Raw genomic sequence first — 20,266 nt, 5'->3', positions numbered from 1 at the left:
TATCACGGAATGCAAGCTGTCCTCTCTAGTATTGCCACTTTCCAGAAAAGGTATGTGAAAATTGATGTTAGGCTTAAGGAAACGACTATCACGATGCTGAGTTCTTCAACAATTTTCTAATTGCCAATCATCTCTCCAAGGCCTACTCAGTGATAGTTATATTTTCACTACTATTCTTTAATAACTAACTGAACTTGGATCTTTGAGGAACTACTTGAATTTCAAGGTAAGGCCATAGTGTAATGAGGTCAATGGTGCAGGAAGTGTGCAGCAAACCATCCTCTCTACAGAACTAAAAAGGAGATCCAGCAGTAAAAAAAAAAGGCAGTGAATATCCCATTACAACTAGAATTCCAGTGATGCAAAACCAGACATCCCACCTCTCCCGGAAGTTCCAGGAGTCTCCCGCATATTAATAGTGGCTCCCTGATGCCCGCAAATTATATGCAATATCACGGAAATCAATCTTTTGAGAGCGAGCGAGAGAGCGACCATGAGAGAGAGCGCACGCGAGCAAGAGAGAAAGCAAGCGAGAACGACCACGAGAGACAGCGCACGAGCAAGAGAGCAAGTGAGAGAGCAAGCAAGAGCGCGAGAGCAACCATGAGAGAGAGAGAGAGAAAGCACGAGCGAGAGCGCGCCATGGGAGATTGTTCCAAAAAAACAAAATATAAAATGTATGTAATCCCAGACTACCCTAAAGCGTACTCCTGCCTAATAAGGGTCAAAATAATGACAGTGTTGCTCGCTGCGCTGTTTGCAACAGTGATTTTTCTATTGCCCATGGTGGGTTAAAATGTAAAAGACATGTTGAGGTGAGTTTAACAGGTGTCATTCGTTCATTAGCATAGCTAACATTATTTAAACTAGCTGGCTAGCTGCTAAGGAGCTACTCTATTGCAGACATCATACCTCTCCTGGAGGTTCCGGGAATCTCCCGCAAATTGATGATGCTACCTCCCGGAAATGAGTTTTTGCAGGGTGGGATGTCTGCAAAACAATTCTAATGCTATTTCAGTAGCACAGCAATCACTGTCATGTGAAAATTATTTGATCATCTGTGACCATTTGGAATCTGTCATATTTTATTTATAAACAGATATTTGTCTTCTTCTAAAATAGAGAAAATGATTGAAGAAATCATTTTTAGATTCTGATTGGAATCTGATCAGATCAATGTGAAGTATATTTTCTGATAAATAATTCTGCTTGAGATTTGTTAATTTTATGACTATATATTTAAATCAACATTTTCATGACTATGGTACTTTTCATAGATCTTCTGTACCCTTAAATTAAATTCTGGTTCTTCAAGATTTTCACAACCTGGACCCCCAATTCTTTAAATACTCCTTGATGTTCTTTAGGCTCTACTTAATGAAGGTGTTTTCAAAATGTACCCTTGTCAATGAAGTATATACTGCTAAAAACAAAGGTGTAATGGAATGTAAGCACTGATTTTCATGCAGTAAGTGCCAGGAAATTAAATGAAAATTTGAAGGTAAATTTCACTTTTATTGGAAATATTTTGTACTGACAGTGCTAGGTTAGCAAATCATTAGATCAGTTCAAATAACTTTTGACCTTTGAGCTGCACTGCTAAGCAGTCTGAATAGCACTTTCCAATTATAAACCTACAATAAAAATCTCATTCTAAAATACATACAGTAAAACTCTGATACTTGGAACACGCAGAGCTTTGGTGGTGCTGGTTTAGTAGATTTTCCAAAATATTATATATTATTCCAATACTCCTTTAAAACCCCAAAACATTTTCATTCACTTTCTTCAATGTTATGCTGATTTATAGTAAAGTTCCCAATGCACCTGATAAATATAAAGGGAGTGCAAGAAATGGGAGGCTGATCAGCTTAAAGAGAGACAAGAAGCTGGGACCCAGTAATAATGAGAACCACTCAGTGTGAGAATCAGAAAAGAGCATCAGAGTGGGGACCCAGTGAGCTGGAAGGAAGGAAGCAGAAACCAGAAGGAAGTGAGGAGAACCAGGACTCTGGGGAATCAAAAATGAGTTCAAGAAACTTGATCTAGTGAGTCAGGTGAAAGCGAGCAGTGAAGAGCACAGCAAACAAAACAAGGTGAGCTGATGCCAAAGAATCAGGATTTCCAAATGGTCAGATAGCCTATATATGCCTATATATTAAAATAATGTGAAGCAAGTTAGGATTCAGAGATATGGTAGCCACTTCTGCTTCAGCAATAACAATCTCATTCAATAACATACAGAGATGAGTGAATAACTTTAAAAATTTTAGCATAAATCTATTCATTATATATAGTTCAAAAGTCAAAAACATATTAGCTCCCTTAAATAAAATCTTTAATTCACACGGACAAAACTCTTGTTCCAGTCTGTAGGCAATGCATTCCATGTTGTACTCTATATTCTCACCTCACAAAACCAATAAGATATTAATTATGTCTACCACTGTATGCACTTCCAAGTGTTCTAAGTAAAAGTACATTAGGTAGGATGTTATGTCCTATGCTTTCACTTATGGCAATTTTGCTATTAACACGTTTGCTAGCCGAAAGTAAATCTAAAAGAAAATACAAAGTCATATGATAGAAAGAAAATATACCATAGCTGCAAAAATTCAGTGGAATAATCTCAGGATCCAAGGATGTCATAAATAAGAAGTTTAATTCACAATTATTACATTCTCCCTGTATGCCTTCAATGCCATTGCTCTTGAATTTCAGTACCAGCATATATTATCGCAGTTCTATTTTGTGATAATTTTGCTTACCCTATAAAAATAATCATGACTTTTTTAAAATTACCATTATTTACTATTCTGATTTTGTACAGATTGAACATTCATGCTGAAACTGGAATGGTTAGGGAAACTGGCAAAGTGTGTCAAAAGTGTTATGGGGCTTGGTGGGAAGAAATTGAAGGAGAGAAAATAGGATCAAAACAGAAATACATAAGATTTATTGGACAAAATCACCCTGAATCAGTAAGTGAGACAGAATCTGGGAAATGACAGCTTAATATCTGGCCAATTCGGATGAAAGGTAACTAACCTGAACATTAACTCTGACATGCTTTCCACACATGCCAGCTGACCTGCAGTTCATTTCCATCATTCTGTTTTTATGTCCAATTTTCTGCTGATTTTGTGCTAAAAGAGGCTAAACAGACCATGCTGGAGAATTGTGTTGGGATAATAATACATGATTAATTATGCTCATTTGACCTTGTATAAACACTCATAAAATTTTGCAAAATGGCTAGCACCATTTCAAGCCAGTTTGGACTACTGGAAACCAATCAACAGGTAAGGTATGGCTGTACTACACAACAAAAGACATTGCAGGGGCAATTGTAGCCTACTAAAGCACATGGTGCAACATGAGCATGTCCTTTTTTTCTGATGCAGGACAAGAAACCTTAGTTGACAAGTGCAGCAAAAAAAATCTATAAACAGAAGAGACCAGGAATCTTTCAATCAGGATAAAAATAGCAGTGGGAGGAAGCCACTGTGAAAGTAAATGAGTATCCATCCCCCAAAGGTAGTGAAAACAGTAATGCAAAACTTCTAATGATTTCGCATGTAAGATTAAAACGAAATACTATGTCCTACCAGCATTAGAAATGGCTTTTGTACAAAATATATCTAAAAATGTTAATGGGAACCTCCACTCTTCGAATATACCGTAGAAGAAAAATAGTTTGAAAGGAAAGAAGCCCTTAGGAGTATTGATAAACAGAAGAATTTTGGGGTGCAAGTCCATAGCTAGCTAGAAATAGCAACACAGGTAGAAAGCAACGCACCCAAAAAGCTGGAGTAGATAGGGAGGTAAAGAAGGCATACAGGCTACTTACATTTATTGGGCCACTGAGCAGAAAGGTTACACCTGTATAAATCTTTAGTTAGGTCGTATTTGGAGTATATAAGCAGTTCTGGCTGCAGCATAATAGAAAGAACGTGCAGACTTTGGAGGAAGTGCAGAAGACACCCAGCAGGATGTTGCCCGGATTAGACAGTGTTAGTCATAAGAAGCAGCTGGACAAGCTTGGATTGTTTCTTTTTTAGATTATCAGAAGCTAAGAAGCAACCTAGAGTCATAGAGTAATGGACCCTTCAGCCCAATTAGTCCATGTAGACCACAGAATCCTTCCTGCAAGTAGAAGTTGTCTGCATTCAGCCCATAACCCTCCAAGTCCCTTCCCTTCATGTACCTTTGCAAATGCCTCTTAAATGTTACAATTTACTCACTTCAATCACTTCCTATGGTAGCTCATTCCAGGTACTCACAAACCTCTGTGTGAAGAAGTTATCTCTTAAGTCTCCCTTAAATCTCTCTTCTTTTTTCCTGTATCTACACCCTATAATTTTGGATTCCCCAACCCTAGGGAGAAAACTATGACTGTCCACCTTATCCATACTCCTCATGATTTTATAAACTTCTATAAGGTTGTAAAGTAATGTAAATGGTGACAGATGACACACATTGTTCATAATAGAAACTGTTCGACATAATTCACCCATCACTCAGTTGTTGTGTTTACTTTAAGAGACAGTGTCTAAAATAATGTGGTCAATGTAAAGTGCTTTCAGTTTGTTTGTAATGGAAGTAAAGGGATATATGGCTTTTGTTAAGCATATAAAATGACTCTCGCGTGTTTTATTCACCTTCAGTGGTGACCCCGACGATCTCAGACAATTCCAGAGATATTCAACAAGATGTCAACCAACACAGTCACTTTGAAGTTGCCGGAGTTTTGGGAGCATCACGCAACCACATGGTTTGAACAGGCAGTAGCCCAGTTCTGACTGCAAAAAATCACCATGGACAATACCAAATTTTACTACATCATAACATCACTAACTAGTTCCACTGCAGCCAGAGTAGTGAGTCTCCTAGAAGACCCACCTGCATATGATAAATATGTCACTCTGAAAACTCACCTATTACAGACTTTTGGACCATTTGAGTCTGAGCATGTAAAATATATACTCTCCTTGCCTGGCCTGGGTGACACAGGCCTTCAGAACTAATAGACCACATGCTGTCTCTCCTGGGAAAGCACCAACCTTGTTTAATTTTTTAAAAACTCTTTTTGCAACAAATACTTGAGCAGTTCACACAGCCCTCACTAATATATCCGTAAAGGAATATAGGGAGCTTGCTAAAATGGCTGATGGTCTACATTCAGCCAGGCAGAGGTGCACCATTCATCCTCCTTTTCCTGTCTCAATGAGCTCTGTCAGCAGAGCCTGTAGCAGACTCATAGCTGTAGCTCCAAAGCAAACAATGTCAGGTATATGTTTTTACCATGCGCACTTTGGCACAAACAGCAAGAAGTGCTGATCCTCTATCTCTATAGATTGGGGATCTTCTCCACAGTTAATTCCATCTATGATCCTTTAGGAATCTTGAGTCTGGTGGTACTATCTGCTAAGAAGACCCCTCAAGGTCTATATAGGAACGAGCTTGAGTGGGATGACACTGTACCAGCATCAGTTGCTTATAAATGGACAAGCTGGCTGGAAGAACTCTGGCTTCAGGGTTGTTAGATGTTTGAAGCCTATGGATTTTGAAGAAGTTACAGCTGCACAGTTACACCACTTTACAGATGTAAGCAAAGATGGCTATGGAGCAGTGACCTACCTATTGTTGCACAACACATGCTCTCAGGTGCACAGTGTTTTTATCATGGGAAAATCTAGAATAACTCCGTTGAAGTCAGTTTCCATCCCTCATGTGGAGCTCACTGCTGCTATGGTGGCAAACCCAATGGACACATTGTGGAGGAAGGCGTTGTACATGTAGCTTCATGACTGTTTTTTGAACTAATAGTACTTTAGCACTAACGTATATCAAGAATGAAACTTCCAGATTCTGAACCTTTGTTGGAAACAGGGTATCAAAAATTCTTAAGGTCTCACAGGCATCACAATGGAGGTATGTAAACACTTCAAGAAATCTAGCAGGTGTGGCCTCGAGGGTTGAAGATGGAAGCATTCCTGAAGAATGAGAAACGGGTGACAGGGCTTCAGTATCTTCTTCAGCCTAAAAGGGAATTGCCTGTGAATCCCAATTGTTCTGGAAAACTCTAGCTAATTCAAGGGTTCCCAACCTGTGGTGCACGGACCCCTCAGTTAATGGCATGAAAAAGGATGGGAATCCCTGTACTAGATGATCCAGAAGTCAAGAGGTGTGTTACAATGAATGCCATGCAGACTAAAGAGGAGGCAAATGCGGTAACAAGTATAATCCATCATTTCTCATCTTTGGCCCATTTGAGGAAGACAGTGACCTGGATTCTTAGATTTAAGAACCTGCTCTTGTTTCTTAGTCAGAGGGGGAGAAGGGGAGAGTGTGAGAGTGTGACAGTGTGAGGGGGGAGGGGGAGAGGGGGAGGGGAGGAAAGGGGGAGAGGGGGAAAGGGGGAGGGGGAAAGGGGAGGGGAGAGGGGGAGGGGGAAAGGGGGAGGGGGAGAGGGGGAGAGGGAGAGAGGGGAGGGGGAGAGAGGGGAGAGAGGGGGAGGAGGAGAGAGGGGGAGAGGGGGGGAGAGGGAGAGATAAAAAAATCAAAGTTAGATCAGCCGAGCTTGTCTCTCAGTGAAGGAGCTCAGAAAGGGTGAAACAGAGATCTTTAGGTTATGCCAAAGAGAGGGGTTTCCAGATGAATTCTCAAGTTTGGAAAGGGGATAAATTGTGAAAAGGATGAGCGATATTTTCAAGCTTAATCAGTATTTGAAGATGGTGTCTTGAGAGTTGGTGGACGGATTAATAGGGCAGCCATGTCTTACAAATCTAAGCATCCTATTATACTGGCAAAGAATCTCCATATATCAGACATCCTTCTAAGGCATGTACACCAAGAGGTGGGATATGATGACCATAACCACATGTTGTCCAGGCTGTGCCAAAGATACTGGATTCTAGGCGTCAGTACAGCTATAAGAAGAATCCTGTCTAAATGTGTTTGTTTGTGAACAGTTGCATGCAGCTCCAGGATGCCAGCACAGGGTAGATCTACCTCTGGACAGGACCTTTCCAGATGAACCACCATTTACATGAGTAAGAGTAGACTACTTTGGACTTTTTGAAGTAAAGGACAGGAGTACAGTGAAGAGGTATGGGTTCATAATTACCTGTCTAGTTATACAATTTGTTCACATTGAAGTGGCATTTTCATTAGACACAGATTCCTTCATTAATGCACTTCAACGCTTCTTAGCAAGACGAGGACAGGTTCATGAACTGTGCTCTGATAATGCGACCAATTTTGTTGGAGTTGAGCATGAGTTGAGAGAAGCCATTCAGAAGTGAAACCATTTGCAGATCAGTGATATCCTTCTTCAGAAAGGAATTAAATGGATGTTTAAGCTCATAACTGGCTCACACCATGGGGGGAGCATGGGAGGGATTGATCAGGTCTCTGCAAAAGCTCCTCAATTCCACTACATAGGTACAGAACCTTGACGAAGAGGGTTTTCACAAAACTTTGCAAAGTATAGGCTATTATCAATGACCATCCAATTACTACATCATCTTCTGATCCCAATGACTTGGAAGCCCTAACACCCAACCATCTGTTGCTTCTGAAGGCTTCCTCAACCTTATCACCAGGAGAGTTCCAAAAGGAAAATATTTATACTCATCCTAGATGGAAGCAGGCCCAATACATGCCAAACTTATTTTGGAAATGGAGGGTCAGGACTTCCTGTTGGCGGTGGATGGAATAACAGCATTTTACAGCAGCTCCTAGTTTACTTTTCCTACTTTCCAGCCTGAGCTGACACTATGACTACGAGAATGGCTAAAGGTAAAAAAGATGAAGATTCTTCTACATCTTTGGATTCTATTATTGAATTGATGCAAAACCACAGAAAAGAAGCGTCCGAGGAATTGCAGCAATTCAGAAAAGAATCCTCCGAGGAATTGCAGCGATTTAGAAAAGAATCCTCCGAGGAATTTCAGCGATTCAGAAAGGAATCCTCTGAAGAGTTTCAACAACTTGGCTTTGAAATTAAGCAATTAAGCACAAAACTGGATTCCATTCAAGAAACCCTAACTGAGCACAATAAACGAATAAAAGAGAATGAAATCCTGTCGATTCTGGATGAGAAAATGGATGACCTGCAAAAGCTTTTTGGAAAACAATCCAAGGTTAACGACGAACTAAGACAGAAGATTATTGATTTAGAAAACAGAAGCAGAAGGAATAACGTATGAATTCTTGGTCTTGAAGAGTTAACTAAAGGTGATCGTCCTACGGAATTTTTCGCAAACCTTCTGGTTCAGCTATTTCCTGATATTATAAAATCGACACCAATGATCGACTGAGCACATAGAATACCTGCAAACAGAATGCTTACAAGCAAACTTCGTTCAATGCTAATCGCTTTTCATGAGTTTCAAAAAAAGGACTGTATAATTCGTGAATCTCGTTGGAAAGGTATGATTGACTTTAATATAAAAAAAAGATTAGAATCGTTGAAGATTTCTCAGCAGATATTATGAAGGAACGTGTTAAGTTCAGAAACGTCATGTCAGAATTCTACAAAAAAGATTTTAAACTTTCTTTGCAGTCTCCGGTGAAGCTCAGAATTACACTGCAACATGGATCGCAAAAATGATTCCGTTCCATTCTCCAGGCTCAGGAATATTTAGATTCAGTAAAATGACTACTTATTAGTTGCTACATGAATAACTGTTTATTTCACCTTTGCTAAACTTTGTACTTAATTCTTTCCTTTTGGACTTTTCAAGGATTTATTTTGAGAATAGCCACTAACCCTTTGTTCACATAAATGAGTATTATAATTTGAGATTTAGATCGATTTAACTGATAATTTTTATTTGTGAATCACATGCTCCGTTTTCACAGTAGAGCCCAAGGGGAAATAGTAAAGCATGAAAAAATAATAATTCAAAAACTGAAAGTCAGGAGTTCGAAAGTATTCATCTCCCTTTTTTTGGTACTTAGTTCAACCACCTCTCATAGCTATTACAGTCAGAAGTCTTTCGGATTAGTCTCTATTAGCTTTGCACAACGTGATTTGCTCATTCCTCCTTGCAAACTTGCTCAAGCTGTGCCAGGTTAGTTGGGGAGCAGCACTCAACAGCAATCTTGAGGTCTTGCCAGAGATGTTTGATCAGGTTAAGGTCAGGATCCTGACTGGGCCACTCAAGGACATCAATTTTCTTCAGTTTAAGGCACTCCAAGGCTGCTCTGGCAGTGTGCTTTGGGTTGTTGTCCTGTAAAGATGAACTTTAGACTTTCTGGCAGAGGCTAACAAAATTTTTATCCAGGATCTCTCTGTATTTAGCAGCATTTATCTTCTCATTAATCCTGACCAGACTTTCAGTTCCCTGTTGCTGAAAAGCATCGCTATTGCATGATGCTACGCTACCTCCAGCATACTTTACAGTCAGGATAATGTAACCTGTCTTATGTGCAGTATTAGATGTACAGCTTAAACCAAAAAGTTCTACTTTAGTCTCATCTGACCACAAGACCTTATTCCACATCTTTACAGTATCTTCTAATTATCACTTTGCAAGGTCTTTACAGGCAAGGATATGCTTTTTTTAGCCAGGGCTTCTTCCTTTATACTTTATTGTCGCCAAACAATTGGTACTAGAAAGTACAATCATCACAGCGATACTTCCTTGCCACTCTTCCATAAATGCCCTTTTGTGCATGGCCTTAGTGACTGTGGAGCCATGAACTTCATCTCCAGTTGCAGCCACTGACTTCTGCAGGACACTCAATGACTCTTGGGGTCACAGTAGCCTCTCTTATAAGTGTCGTTCTTCTCTGGCAACTAACTTTAGAGGGAAGGCCTGACCTAGGCAGATGGCTAATCTGACTTCGCTGCGATTAGCATGGCAATTACACAGACATCTCACCCTGCAAAAACTCATTTCAGGGAGGTAGCAGCCCTGCCCCCCACGACCCCATATCCCCCCCATCCTGCAGTCGACCTCCAAGGGTGTATGTAATACTTTGTTTAGTGATTTTGTCTAATCTGTAAACCAAGTTGGGTATATGCAGAAAATGTGACATTAAAATATGTACTTATATTATCATGTTTATTCTATTACAACTTTAAGCAAATCTACAGGGAGTTTGGTCTCATCACATAGAACATCAATAGAGTAGCTCCTTAGCAGCTAGCCAGCTAGTTTAAATAACATTAGCTATGCTAATTGTTACGTACCCTGTAACTGGGTTGCCAAACCAGCAGAAATGCAGAAATGGATCACTCAGTTGGAGTCTGGATTACTGGAACTAAGAAAGTCTTATTAAAGAAATAAGCAACACAGTACTCTAATAGTAAGGATATAAATGCAACAGGTTAGCAATGAATAAACACACATGTACACAGAACTAGGATAATAGGGTCAATCAAGCTCTATCGTCGTCTAGGGGTAAATGACCAGTTTCAAAGTGACAGAGTTCAGTTTAGTTCAGTTCGCAGTAATCGCTGTCGCCATGGGAGAGAGAGAGAGAGAGCGAATGAATATTCAAATCGGATTCCAAACAGACCTTCGATATTTCTCACAGTCAGCTTTCGGGCGAGCCCTTTGTAATGTCTTCCGAGGTCACCGACTGTGACCCCTCCGTTTTAGATACGATCATTCCTCTGCAGTGAACCTGGCACCCAGGCAAGGGCGGACACACACCAGGTTCCCACCGATCGTACCTTTCCACCCTGTGTGTCTATGGCTTGGTCCCGTGATCAGCCCTCCAAAACTCCCACCGACTTGTGGGAGGCGCACCGCTTCCAGGGTCTCATTACCTCGTGGTGTCGTGTGTCCTGCCTTAGCGAACCTGTCCCTTTTTATCCCCCTGCTGGGGTATCGCTTGTCCATCACACTTCAAACAGTTCAGGGTTCAAACAGGAGCCGATCTTGACAGTTCTCAGACCGGTGTCTCCTTCCGTTAAACTCTCTCTTCTCTTCATTAACATTTCCAAATCCTGCTCCATTGTCTTCCTTATCTCTCTTTCTCCTGAAGACAGGTGGCAGATCAACTGTTGATCCCACTGGTGCCAGCACAGGACAGTTAACATCTTAATCTATGTGTACTGTTTGTAACCCTCTTTCATCACATAATGAACAAATGACACCTGTTAAACTCACCTCAACGTATCTTCTACATTTGAACCCACCATGGGCAGTAGAAAAGTCACTGTTGCAAAGAGTGCAGCGAGAAACACTGTCGTTATTTTTGAGGTCGACTGTAAAGCCCGCCCACGGAGAAAACTGATAGGTCTACTTAGCACGAAGAGAGACTAATCAGGATGCTCGCTCTCGCTCTCACTCTCCCTCTCCAAAAACTCAATTTCCAGGATATTGTATATAATTTCCAGGCACCAGGGAGCCACTATCAATATGCGAGAGACTCCCAGAACTTCCAGGAGAGGTGGGATGTCTGCAATTAAAAATATTTTCAATAAGTGGCTAATGATTACCTCTTATGTTTGTTTTAGTGCATGATTCTATCTACAAACCTCCACTGTGATATTTCTGAAAAATTTATCTCAATTTCACAAATTGTGCAAGGAATATGCTTACCAACACTCACCAATATGCTTACTGACAGAAATGCACAACAACAGATGCCATAGCATCTGTCATGCACCTAGCCCTGACACACCTAGAAACTACTGTCTTATGTCAAAATGCTGTTTCTAGATTTCAGTTCAGCATTCAATACTATTGTCCCACAGACCTTGGTAAACAAATGCCTGCTCCTTGTGCAACTGGGTGTCAGATAGTCACCATGCACAACCACTCCTCCCTCTCCATCATTCTCAACACAGGTGCCCCCAGGACTGTGTACTGAGCCGACTGCTATACACACTGCTGACACATGATTCACCTGAGTAATCCCACTGTCAAGTTTGCCAATGACACGACAGTAGTAGGGCTCATCACCAACAATGATGAGATGGCCTGCAGAGAGGAGGTGGAAGAGCCTGAGGCCTGCTGCCAGGCAAATAACTTCTAGAGGGGGAGTGAGGGAGAGGGGGAAGAGAGGGAAGGGGGGAGAGGGGGATGAGTGGGGAGGAGGGAGAAGGGGAGGGGGAGGAGGTTAGAGAGTGGAGGAGGAGGGTGGGAGGAGGAGGAGGGGGAGGGAGGAGGAGGAGAGGGGAGGGAGGAGGAGCTGGAGGAGAGGGAGGGAGGAGGAGGGAGGAGGCAGGAGGAAAGGGAGAGGGAAGAGTGGGAGGAGGGGAGAGGGGAGGAGGGGAGGGGGTAAGGGGAGAGAAGGAAGGGGAGAGCGGGTTAAGGAGTTGAGGGGGGTAAGGGGAGGGGTGGGAGAAAGGGAGGGGAGGGAGATGGGGAGGGGAGGTGAGGGAGAAGGGGGAGGGAGAGGAGAGGAGAGAGGGGAGAGGGAGGGAGAGAGAGATGGTGAGAGAGAGGGGGATATGGGAGGAGGGGAGGAGGAGGAGAGGGGTTAAGGAGTTGAGTGGGGTAAGGGGGAGGGGGCGAAGGGGAGGGGAGGGGGAGAAGGGGAGGGGAGGGAGATGGGGAGGGGAGGGGAGGGAGAAGGGGAGGGAGGGGAGGGGGGAGGAGGGGAGAGGGGAGGAGAGGGGTTAAGGAGTTGAGTCGGGTAAGGGAGAGGGGGAGGAGGGGAGGAAGAAGGGGATAGGGAGGGGAGGTGAGGGAGAAGGGGAGGGGGAGGGAGAAGGGAGTAGGGAGGGGAGGGGAGGTGAGGGAGAAGGGGAGGGGAGGGGGAGGGAGAAGGGGGTAGGGAGGGGAGGGGAGGTGAGGAAGAAGGGGAAGGGAGAAGGGGAGTGGGAGAGAAAGGTGGGACGGGTGTGGGGAGTGGGGAGGGGGATGGCGTAGTGGGAGGGGGAGAGGAGAGGAGGGGAGGAGAGGAGGGAAAACCAGTTGTTTATATTTGCATCAGAAAATTGGCAGCTGACTTCAGTCGCAGAAGTTACTTGCTAAATGTGCTAACTCCAAGAATGCTCTAACAGCTTTTTTGGGTTACTATATGTTTGCCTTTCCGGGAGGCAAACATATAGTAACCCAAAAAAGCTGCATTCTAAAAGCTTGTTAGAATATTATACATGTTCAGACATTTGAACAATAAGGTAGCATTTTTTTACAAATCCCTGAGTTGCTAACTATTCCCATTTTTTAACTTCCATTCAGATATTATTCTGTATTTTCCTTTTTATATTAATATTGGAAGATTATCAGTTTCTATGGATAAGTTCTGCTCAAGAGTTTCATGGGAGTTCACAACAAACACAATCACAAAGTTACAAACAACTATTTTAAACTTTCTGCTATTATTTAAAATATTATATATTCTGACGAAATAACAAGTTGTGAAATGGAAATAACTGCCTAAAATGTGAATTAACAGCACCACATTTTTGGGTTATGTACGCAACCCTCTCACTGGGCTCATATAGAAACTTGGCTCGCTGGCTATCTGTGTTAACAGCCACATGACTCAGCTGTGAGACGGATACCTTTCATAAGCAATATACATCTAGGGTCGGTATGATTTGGGGCTCACCCAAGCAGGAAAGTTGGAATGTTCGAGGGAGGAACACTGATTGTCATGAATGCTGTGTAAATACTGCCTTATGCAAAGTTATCGTTCACTAGGAAAATAACAGATTGTACACCAGCATAAAATTACAAAGGAAATATATTTATCAATATTTCAACTTCAACAGTTAACAGAGAAATAAAAGAAAAATAAAAGAGCTCATTACAGTTAAACCAGTCCAATGTGCACATCAACATTAGAGCTCATTTCTAGAGTAGTCAGATGTATTGCTTTACTCATGCGCTGAACCCACGCTCTGCGTGAAAGACATCAGCCACAGTTCAAACTTCCTTCAAAGACCGTCTCGAAAGAACTGGCTAATGGGGGAGTACAGACACTTCTTCCTTGGAACCATTCATCTGCACAAAGCACTTCTTACAACAGGGTCTCTCACTTGAGCAGCATTCTCCGGGCATCTTCCTTTGTGCCCTGCTCTGCATCTTCCACCAAAAGATCCCAAACCAGACTACTGTCCTTCAGAAATCTGATCCCACCCAACTCTGGCAAATGTTCCATAGCATCCCATTGGGCAAAATGTTAGAACATGTACCAAGACAATCCTGATTGACTGACACATTCCTAAGTTGAGCAAAATAGCTTCTTACCTTTAGCCAAAGGTGAAACACTCTTACTGACAAAGGACTCTGCTTTTGCAGAAAACTGCTAAAATAAAAATATCTCACAGCTTTGCAGTAGAAATCTTAACCAGGGCATTACATGTAATTCAATTTCAAGGAAAAATGAAACAAAAAGGATCAAGGACTTGGACCTCAACTTTCAAATTATAGAGTGATGAGCCTTCAAAAGAAATCTAATAATTTAATGAGGTGGATATGTGTTATTCAATTTCAAGGTATGCGTTTTTGTAATAGTGTGTTAAAGATTGAACTTAAGAAACTATGGTTAAATTAAATGAGGCAAGTCCATATCCTGGCAAATTAATACTTGTTCAAGGTGCTTCTCAACACAGGCTCAATAATGCAGATAATCTTCTCCGTCTAGCTGTAAAGAACCGCAAGAGGAGTACAGATCTATCATTGGGAATAACGGAAAGTAATCATGTAAAAGGGACAAAAGAGATTTTGAGAAGAAGGAAGAACGAACAAAATTTAAAAGCAATTATGTATTCTAAGCATACAATAACAAACCAAAACAAAATTTAGTGAAGAACTGAAAGCATAGCAATTTTATTGATGGGTACTAAACTCAACTGAAATTGAAGGATATGGAAAAAGACATGCCTTACATTTTTACATGTGAGTTATACTACTTGCATAAGTCTTCTGTATTATTATTTCGGGAGGTAAATAATAATAATTTCTAAAAAGAAACTAGTGTAAGTATTGCTACTATCGATGTATTTTGAATTATTATTTATACATACACACGCCCACACACAAACACAAAATCGATAGTGTACATGGACTGGATGCTGAGCATATTCAGCACCAAGACTCAGTTTGGAGATCAGTTTCAAGATAACCAAAGGCTAAAGGCCCTAGCCAACCTCTAGTGAAACCAGGGAAGGGGGTGGGACAGAAGAAAGGGTGTTTCAGAATATAAAACAATCGATGACAACTTTAAATCAAATTCTAAGCTCAACAGAAGCACAGAGATGCACACAAAATTAAAAATGTCTCCAAACAAAATAGGTGGAGAAATACCGTTCTCAATGGTGGAAGAGAACCAAAGGATATGACAAAAAAATGGAAGTGACATAAGTAGCAGCGTTTTCCACAGCAAGTTGTTAGTATATGGAATGCACTGGTGAGGAAGTAGGTGGGGCAGGTTGATAGGAGCAGATTCAATCATAGGATTCAGGAGGGAAATCAGTCAATAGTCCAAAGATAACAGCATACAATGATGGTGAGGGGTGGGGAAGAGAAACTAGCTGAATTGTTCTTTCACTGAGCCGACACAGGTATGGTAGCTTCCTTCTCTACTATGACCTTTCCGTGATTCATTGACCCAAAATGAACAGCAGTTTGAGATATGTCAGTGAGGATACTATGGTGATCATTGCCTTACTGACTCCAAACAAGGGAAATCATCATCAGTACATGTTCGATCAGGTATTCCTGGACAACAGTACTAAATTTATGGACAAACGTTACATTATTGTTAGAAGTCAAATGATTTTCAAGCCTAACCATTCGTCTATCATTATGCCAATGCATTTTCATCCTTCACTAAAACAGCAACTAGTATACATTTAAGTTGATGTAAAGTAAACAAGAAGCAATTAGCTTAATTGTTCATAGATGTCTTCAAGGTTTTATGAAATATGTTTCACTGCTTCACTCCACAAGATATACTTGGGTCAACACAGCTTGCCTACCTGTCATGTATGTAATTATGTCATTGCACAAGTGAGACTGCTGATTTCCAATTGATTTCTTTTCTCTCAAAAACCTTCTCCATTACAGATTGCACTCCACAAGGTCCTGAAATTGTACTATTCAAAAAAACAATTCATTTGAGAGATTTCGGGTTTTGAACGTAGCTTCATATAGTCTTAGCAGTGTATAGTTTCTCCTGTCTCATTTCTGTATGCTTTTCAACAAATCACGAGTTTCAGTGTATACTTGCCCCAGGAATTCCTGCTGATTGAGGATTAACATTTTACTTCACGAAAATTGATTAGTTTACTCCATTGGTTGGAGTGTCCATCTGGATAAATAACTACAACTTAATTTCATGACTCAGAACAAGTTTCTTAAGGGTTTTTTCATTACTGTTAAAGCAGTGGCTTCTTATTAGAATATCAAACCATCATTACAAGATCTTATACTTTCCTACCATTAACTTGTTAAGTTAGATTTTTTTCATATTATGTTCTGTCAACATGGAGAAGAGAATGATTAAATAATGGAAAGGGTCAAAACAGTGACTACGATAAATTTTAATAAAAATCTTCTGACTATTTAAGAATCTCTATCAGCACAACGAAATATGGCCTGCCTTCCACACTGAGCTTCTCCTTATCTTGTTGGAGCAACTTATTCACCGATGGTGCCTCCCCAACAAAGTCACTCTCATTCTCTAATTGCTAGTCTTCCTCTTGCAAATCCTGACTCCATGACACCTCATCTACTGGCTTCAGGCTTCTACTGTGCCCTCCTATTGGCATGGTTATGGAGCATAGTCCTAACTACAAAATCTTCACATCAGTCCACTATAGTATGTCCTGTATTTGTGTGGATAGTAGAGTCTTAACTTGAGGTCGTCTTTGAATTTCTCCACTAATATTCTAAGATGCCATGGCTCTCATTGGGGGATGCTCAACTGTTATTGTCAGAGAGCATAAAGATGTCAGTAACCCAAGTAAGGAGCAGCATGGTAGTTTAATCATTTTATAGCACTAGTAATCACCAATTGGAGTTCAATTCCTGCCGCTGTTTTTAAGGAGTTTGTATGTTCTCCCTGTGAGCACGTGGGTTTCCACTTTCCTCCCACCTTCCAAAGAGGGTTAGGGTTAAGGATTTATGGGCATGCTACGTTGGCACTGGAAGTGTGGCAACACTTGCAGGCTACGCCAGCACTATTCTTGAACTGTGTTGATTGTTGATGCAAAACAATGCATTTCACTGTATGGTTCAATGCTTCAATGTAAATGTGACAAATAAATTAATGTCTTGTGTGAGCTTCCAGGAAACATTGCATTGACCAAAAGAAAAATTTTCTCATAATCAGTGGCTCCTTGGACAGCGAGAGATTAGAAGCCCTTTCTCATCCTTTAGAACTCAGGATTCTTCAGGATTGTCACTATGGCAATGAGTGCTGTCAACAGCAACCTGGATCTTAGGAAAATTGGCAATGTTATCAAACTACCGAAGGCAAAATGCCATCTTCTCCTCTCTCACGTAAATGTAAACTAAATCATATCCTCTTCAACATCAAGCTTGAATAACCTCCCAAATGCTGCAGTGAGAAGGAAAATGTTACATGTGGCACAGCTGTCATCTGAAATGATTTAAACATTTGAAATTGGCTATAACATTAACATTCAGAAAGATCCAAGCACGCATTTGCAACTGGACTATAATTTAAGTTAGTTATGACTACCATGTAACCCTGTGCCTGCTTTTCAGAGAGAAAAACGTACAATTTTGTGCCTCTAAAAGCTCTGGAAACAATGACTACTTTTCTATGCCTCTCCATTCACACATCACTCCATCATTCGCTGGGCTTACCTGCAATTTCTAGTCTCAAGCTTCCATTCTGGAAATGCTGTGAGCAGTACGACCACAGAGACACTCACTAAATTAGTTAGAGGAATTTATCAAGCAAAATACACAAGTAGTTATTTCTCACTTAACAAAATGCGAACTTTGATATCCTATTTTTGACCAAAAAGGGAAAGTAGCAGGTTGCTAACCTGCGTTATTTATAACTGCCAAATATCTGTCATGCCACAGATAGATTAATCCAATTTATGTCACCTTTGCATGACATCATAAATTGTATATTTGATACCCAAATTTCATTACATGTGCTGCACTAAAGCCTAACAAGGTGCACAAATTTTGCAATTGATGAAATGACCCAGCAATAACCAGAAATGTGATTTTCTCAAGTTTAAATCAATTTTCAATCACATAGCACTGAAAATAAGCAGAATGTTTGATTCAAAATGAAAAGAGAAAATGCCAAACAGTATCTGTGAAAAGAGAGGCAGCTAATGTCTCAAGTGCAGGTCCCAGCATTCAATATCTAGACATTCATGTTCTGTAAAACTGCCTTATAAACGTAAACACAAAAAGGCTATTCCTCCACATGCTGAAACAGATATGCCTAGAAAGAAAATACAGATTTTGCAGTCATTGTGGTAAATCCCTCAAAAAAATCTGTGGTTTTCAAAATCCATGGAGAAAATCACAGTTTATCTTCATTGAGAGATTTGTCCTGGATAGACACATAAAACTATGTAATATACTGTGGATTATTTGTCAACTATAGATTATTCAATCATGCATAATTATGATTTCTATTGCTAGCAAAAATTAAAATTAAAAATATATTTTATATTTCTGACTCTTAAAGAAGCTTTATACTTAATCAGACAGAGCACTTGAACTTCATGGGACTTGTTTATTTCAAAAGCAATCCCCCCACATAGTATGCTACAAATCCAGTACATATACTGCCTATATCCCAAGAATTAACTAATGCATAGGAAACTTCTGTCAAAAAATTCCTAAATATAATTGCAGAAAATATGGATTGTCATTACTGATTTTTGTTCAATAAAACCTATAATGAATTGCAAAACAAAAATAGTTTGAAATAAAATCTTATTAAGACAATATGGAAATAGAAACAGACAAAAATGTAATTATAGACAGTCACCACAACAATATTACTGAACTCCCAGGTTGAACTTCCTATGTAACAAAAATAATACATAAATCTGGCAAACTTGGATTTCCTAATGACAAATTCAAACCAAGAAGGATTACGATGGAGTTAATATTTCAATATGATCAGAATACATATAATGCATAGACACTTCAGTCTATGGGAAGTATCAATTTTGACAAAGAATTAATATCGTTCTGCATTAACGAGATTGTATTTGCTAAAATGTAATTCACTTTAGGTTTACTCTAGTTGTAAACATATTTATATGCTACAGCCTAGTGATTTACATCTCAAATGCTTGGTCTTGATCAGTGGTGTTGAGCTCAGTTAGTTTCAAGAGACAGGTAAAGATGAATGATTTCCAAGGATTTTACTGTGGTTGCATGAAATCATACACAAAGCTTTCAGCCCAAACAAAAATTTATAGAATACCGGGATCCCAATCGTCAATGATGTCATTATTGGCCCTTCACAAATGCAATTATGTCTTACCATAGGTATCCTTCAAATTCAAATATATGTCACTTCCTCTTGAAAGCTTACATCTTTGCTTAGATCAGTCTCCTTGCAAAGCACACCATGCTACAACCAATTCATGACTAAAATGTAACAGAATGAAAGTTTAACTGATTGCCCATTTACCAATAATTATCTCACCACAATAATCTTCTGCTATTAATTCCAAATAAATCTTTCAAAAGGCTAAGATTTTCTAATAAGCTCAAAGTAATCTAGTCCATGCTTCCTTTAGTAAGACTCTATAATACTGGCCAATACATATAGCACAATCATTGTCAAATTCCAGTCTGGACACATACTGACCAAAATCTGAATTTATGATAAATTAATAAAAATAATTTTATTCTTACAAACTAAGAAGCAAGACATTTTAAGAGCTTTATTAATTCTTCAGTTACATTGCCTCTGATTGTTCCATTGCCTTCTCTAAAATGCATAGGAGATAATCTTCAAGCAAATGGCTGAGCAATATAGGGGAAAGCTTAACAGATTCTTTCACAACTCATGCCTCTACAAGAAAAGTTATGATGTCACAGTTTAGGGCCAATCTCTATCTCAAGAGATATTTTAAAAAATCATGGTTCACAATTAACGAATTGCTCATCAGACAAGTAGGAACAGAATGAAAACCACCACACACAAATTCTAATTTCACAATTAAGGAAAAAATATTTTTGGATTATTCATATCATAACATTAATAACACCAATTAGTCTTAAAGGCCAACACTAGAAATATTTCCATTTTCCAAACACTAGAATTTACCACTATTGTCCTAACATAACATATCAGTTTGAGTCATAAACATTTATGCCTTTAGCTTTCT

General features: G+C 40.0%; 1 protein-coding gene across 1 annotated transcript in view; it reads right to left on the bottom strand.

Annotated features, from left to right (window-relative positions):
- The window catches only part of rsph14 (radial spoke head 14 homolog), a 781,437-nt gene that overhangs the window by 747,635 nt on the left and 13,536 nt on the right, over positions 1 to 20,266 (bottom strand). The gene's annotated exons all lie outside the window — the stretch shown is intronic.

The sequence above is a fragment of the Mobula hypostoma genome, chromosome 2, assembly GCF_963921235.1.
Source record: "Mobula hypostoma chromosome 2, sMobHyp1.1, whole genome shotgun sequence".
In the NCBI taxonomy this organism is placed as follows: domain Eukaryota; kingdom Metazoa; phylum Chordata; class Chondrichthyes; order Myliobatiformes; family Myliobatidae; genus Mobula; species Mobula hypostoma.
Note: the sequence above shows the minus strand (reverse complement) of the source record. Positions and strands in the feature narration are given on the sequence as shown.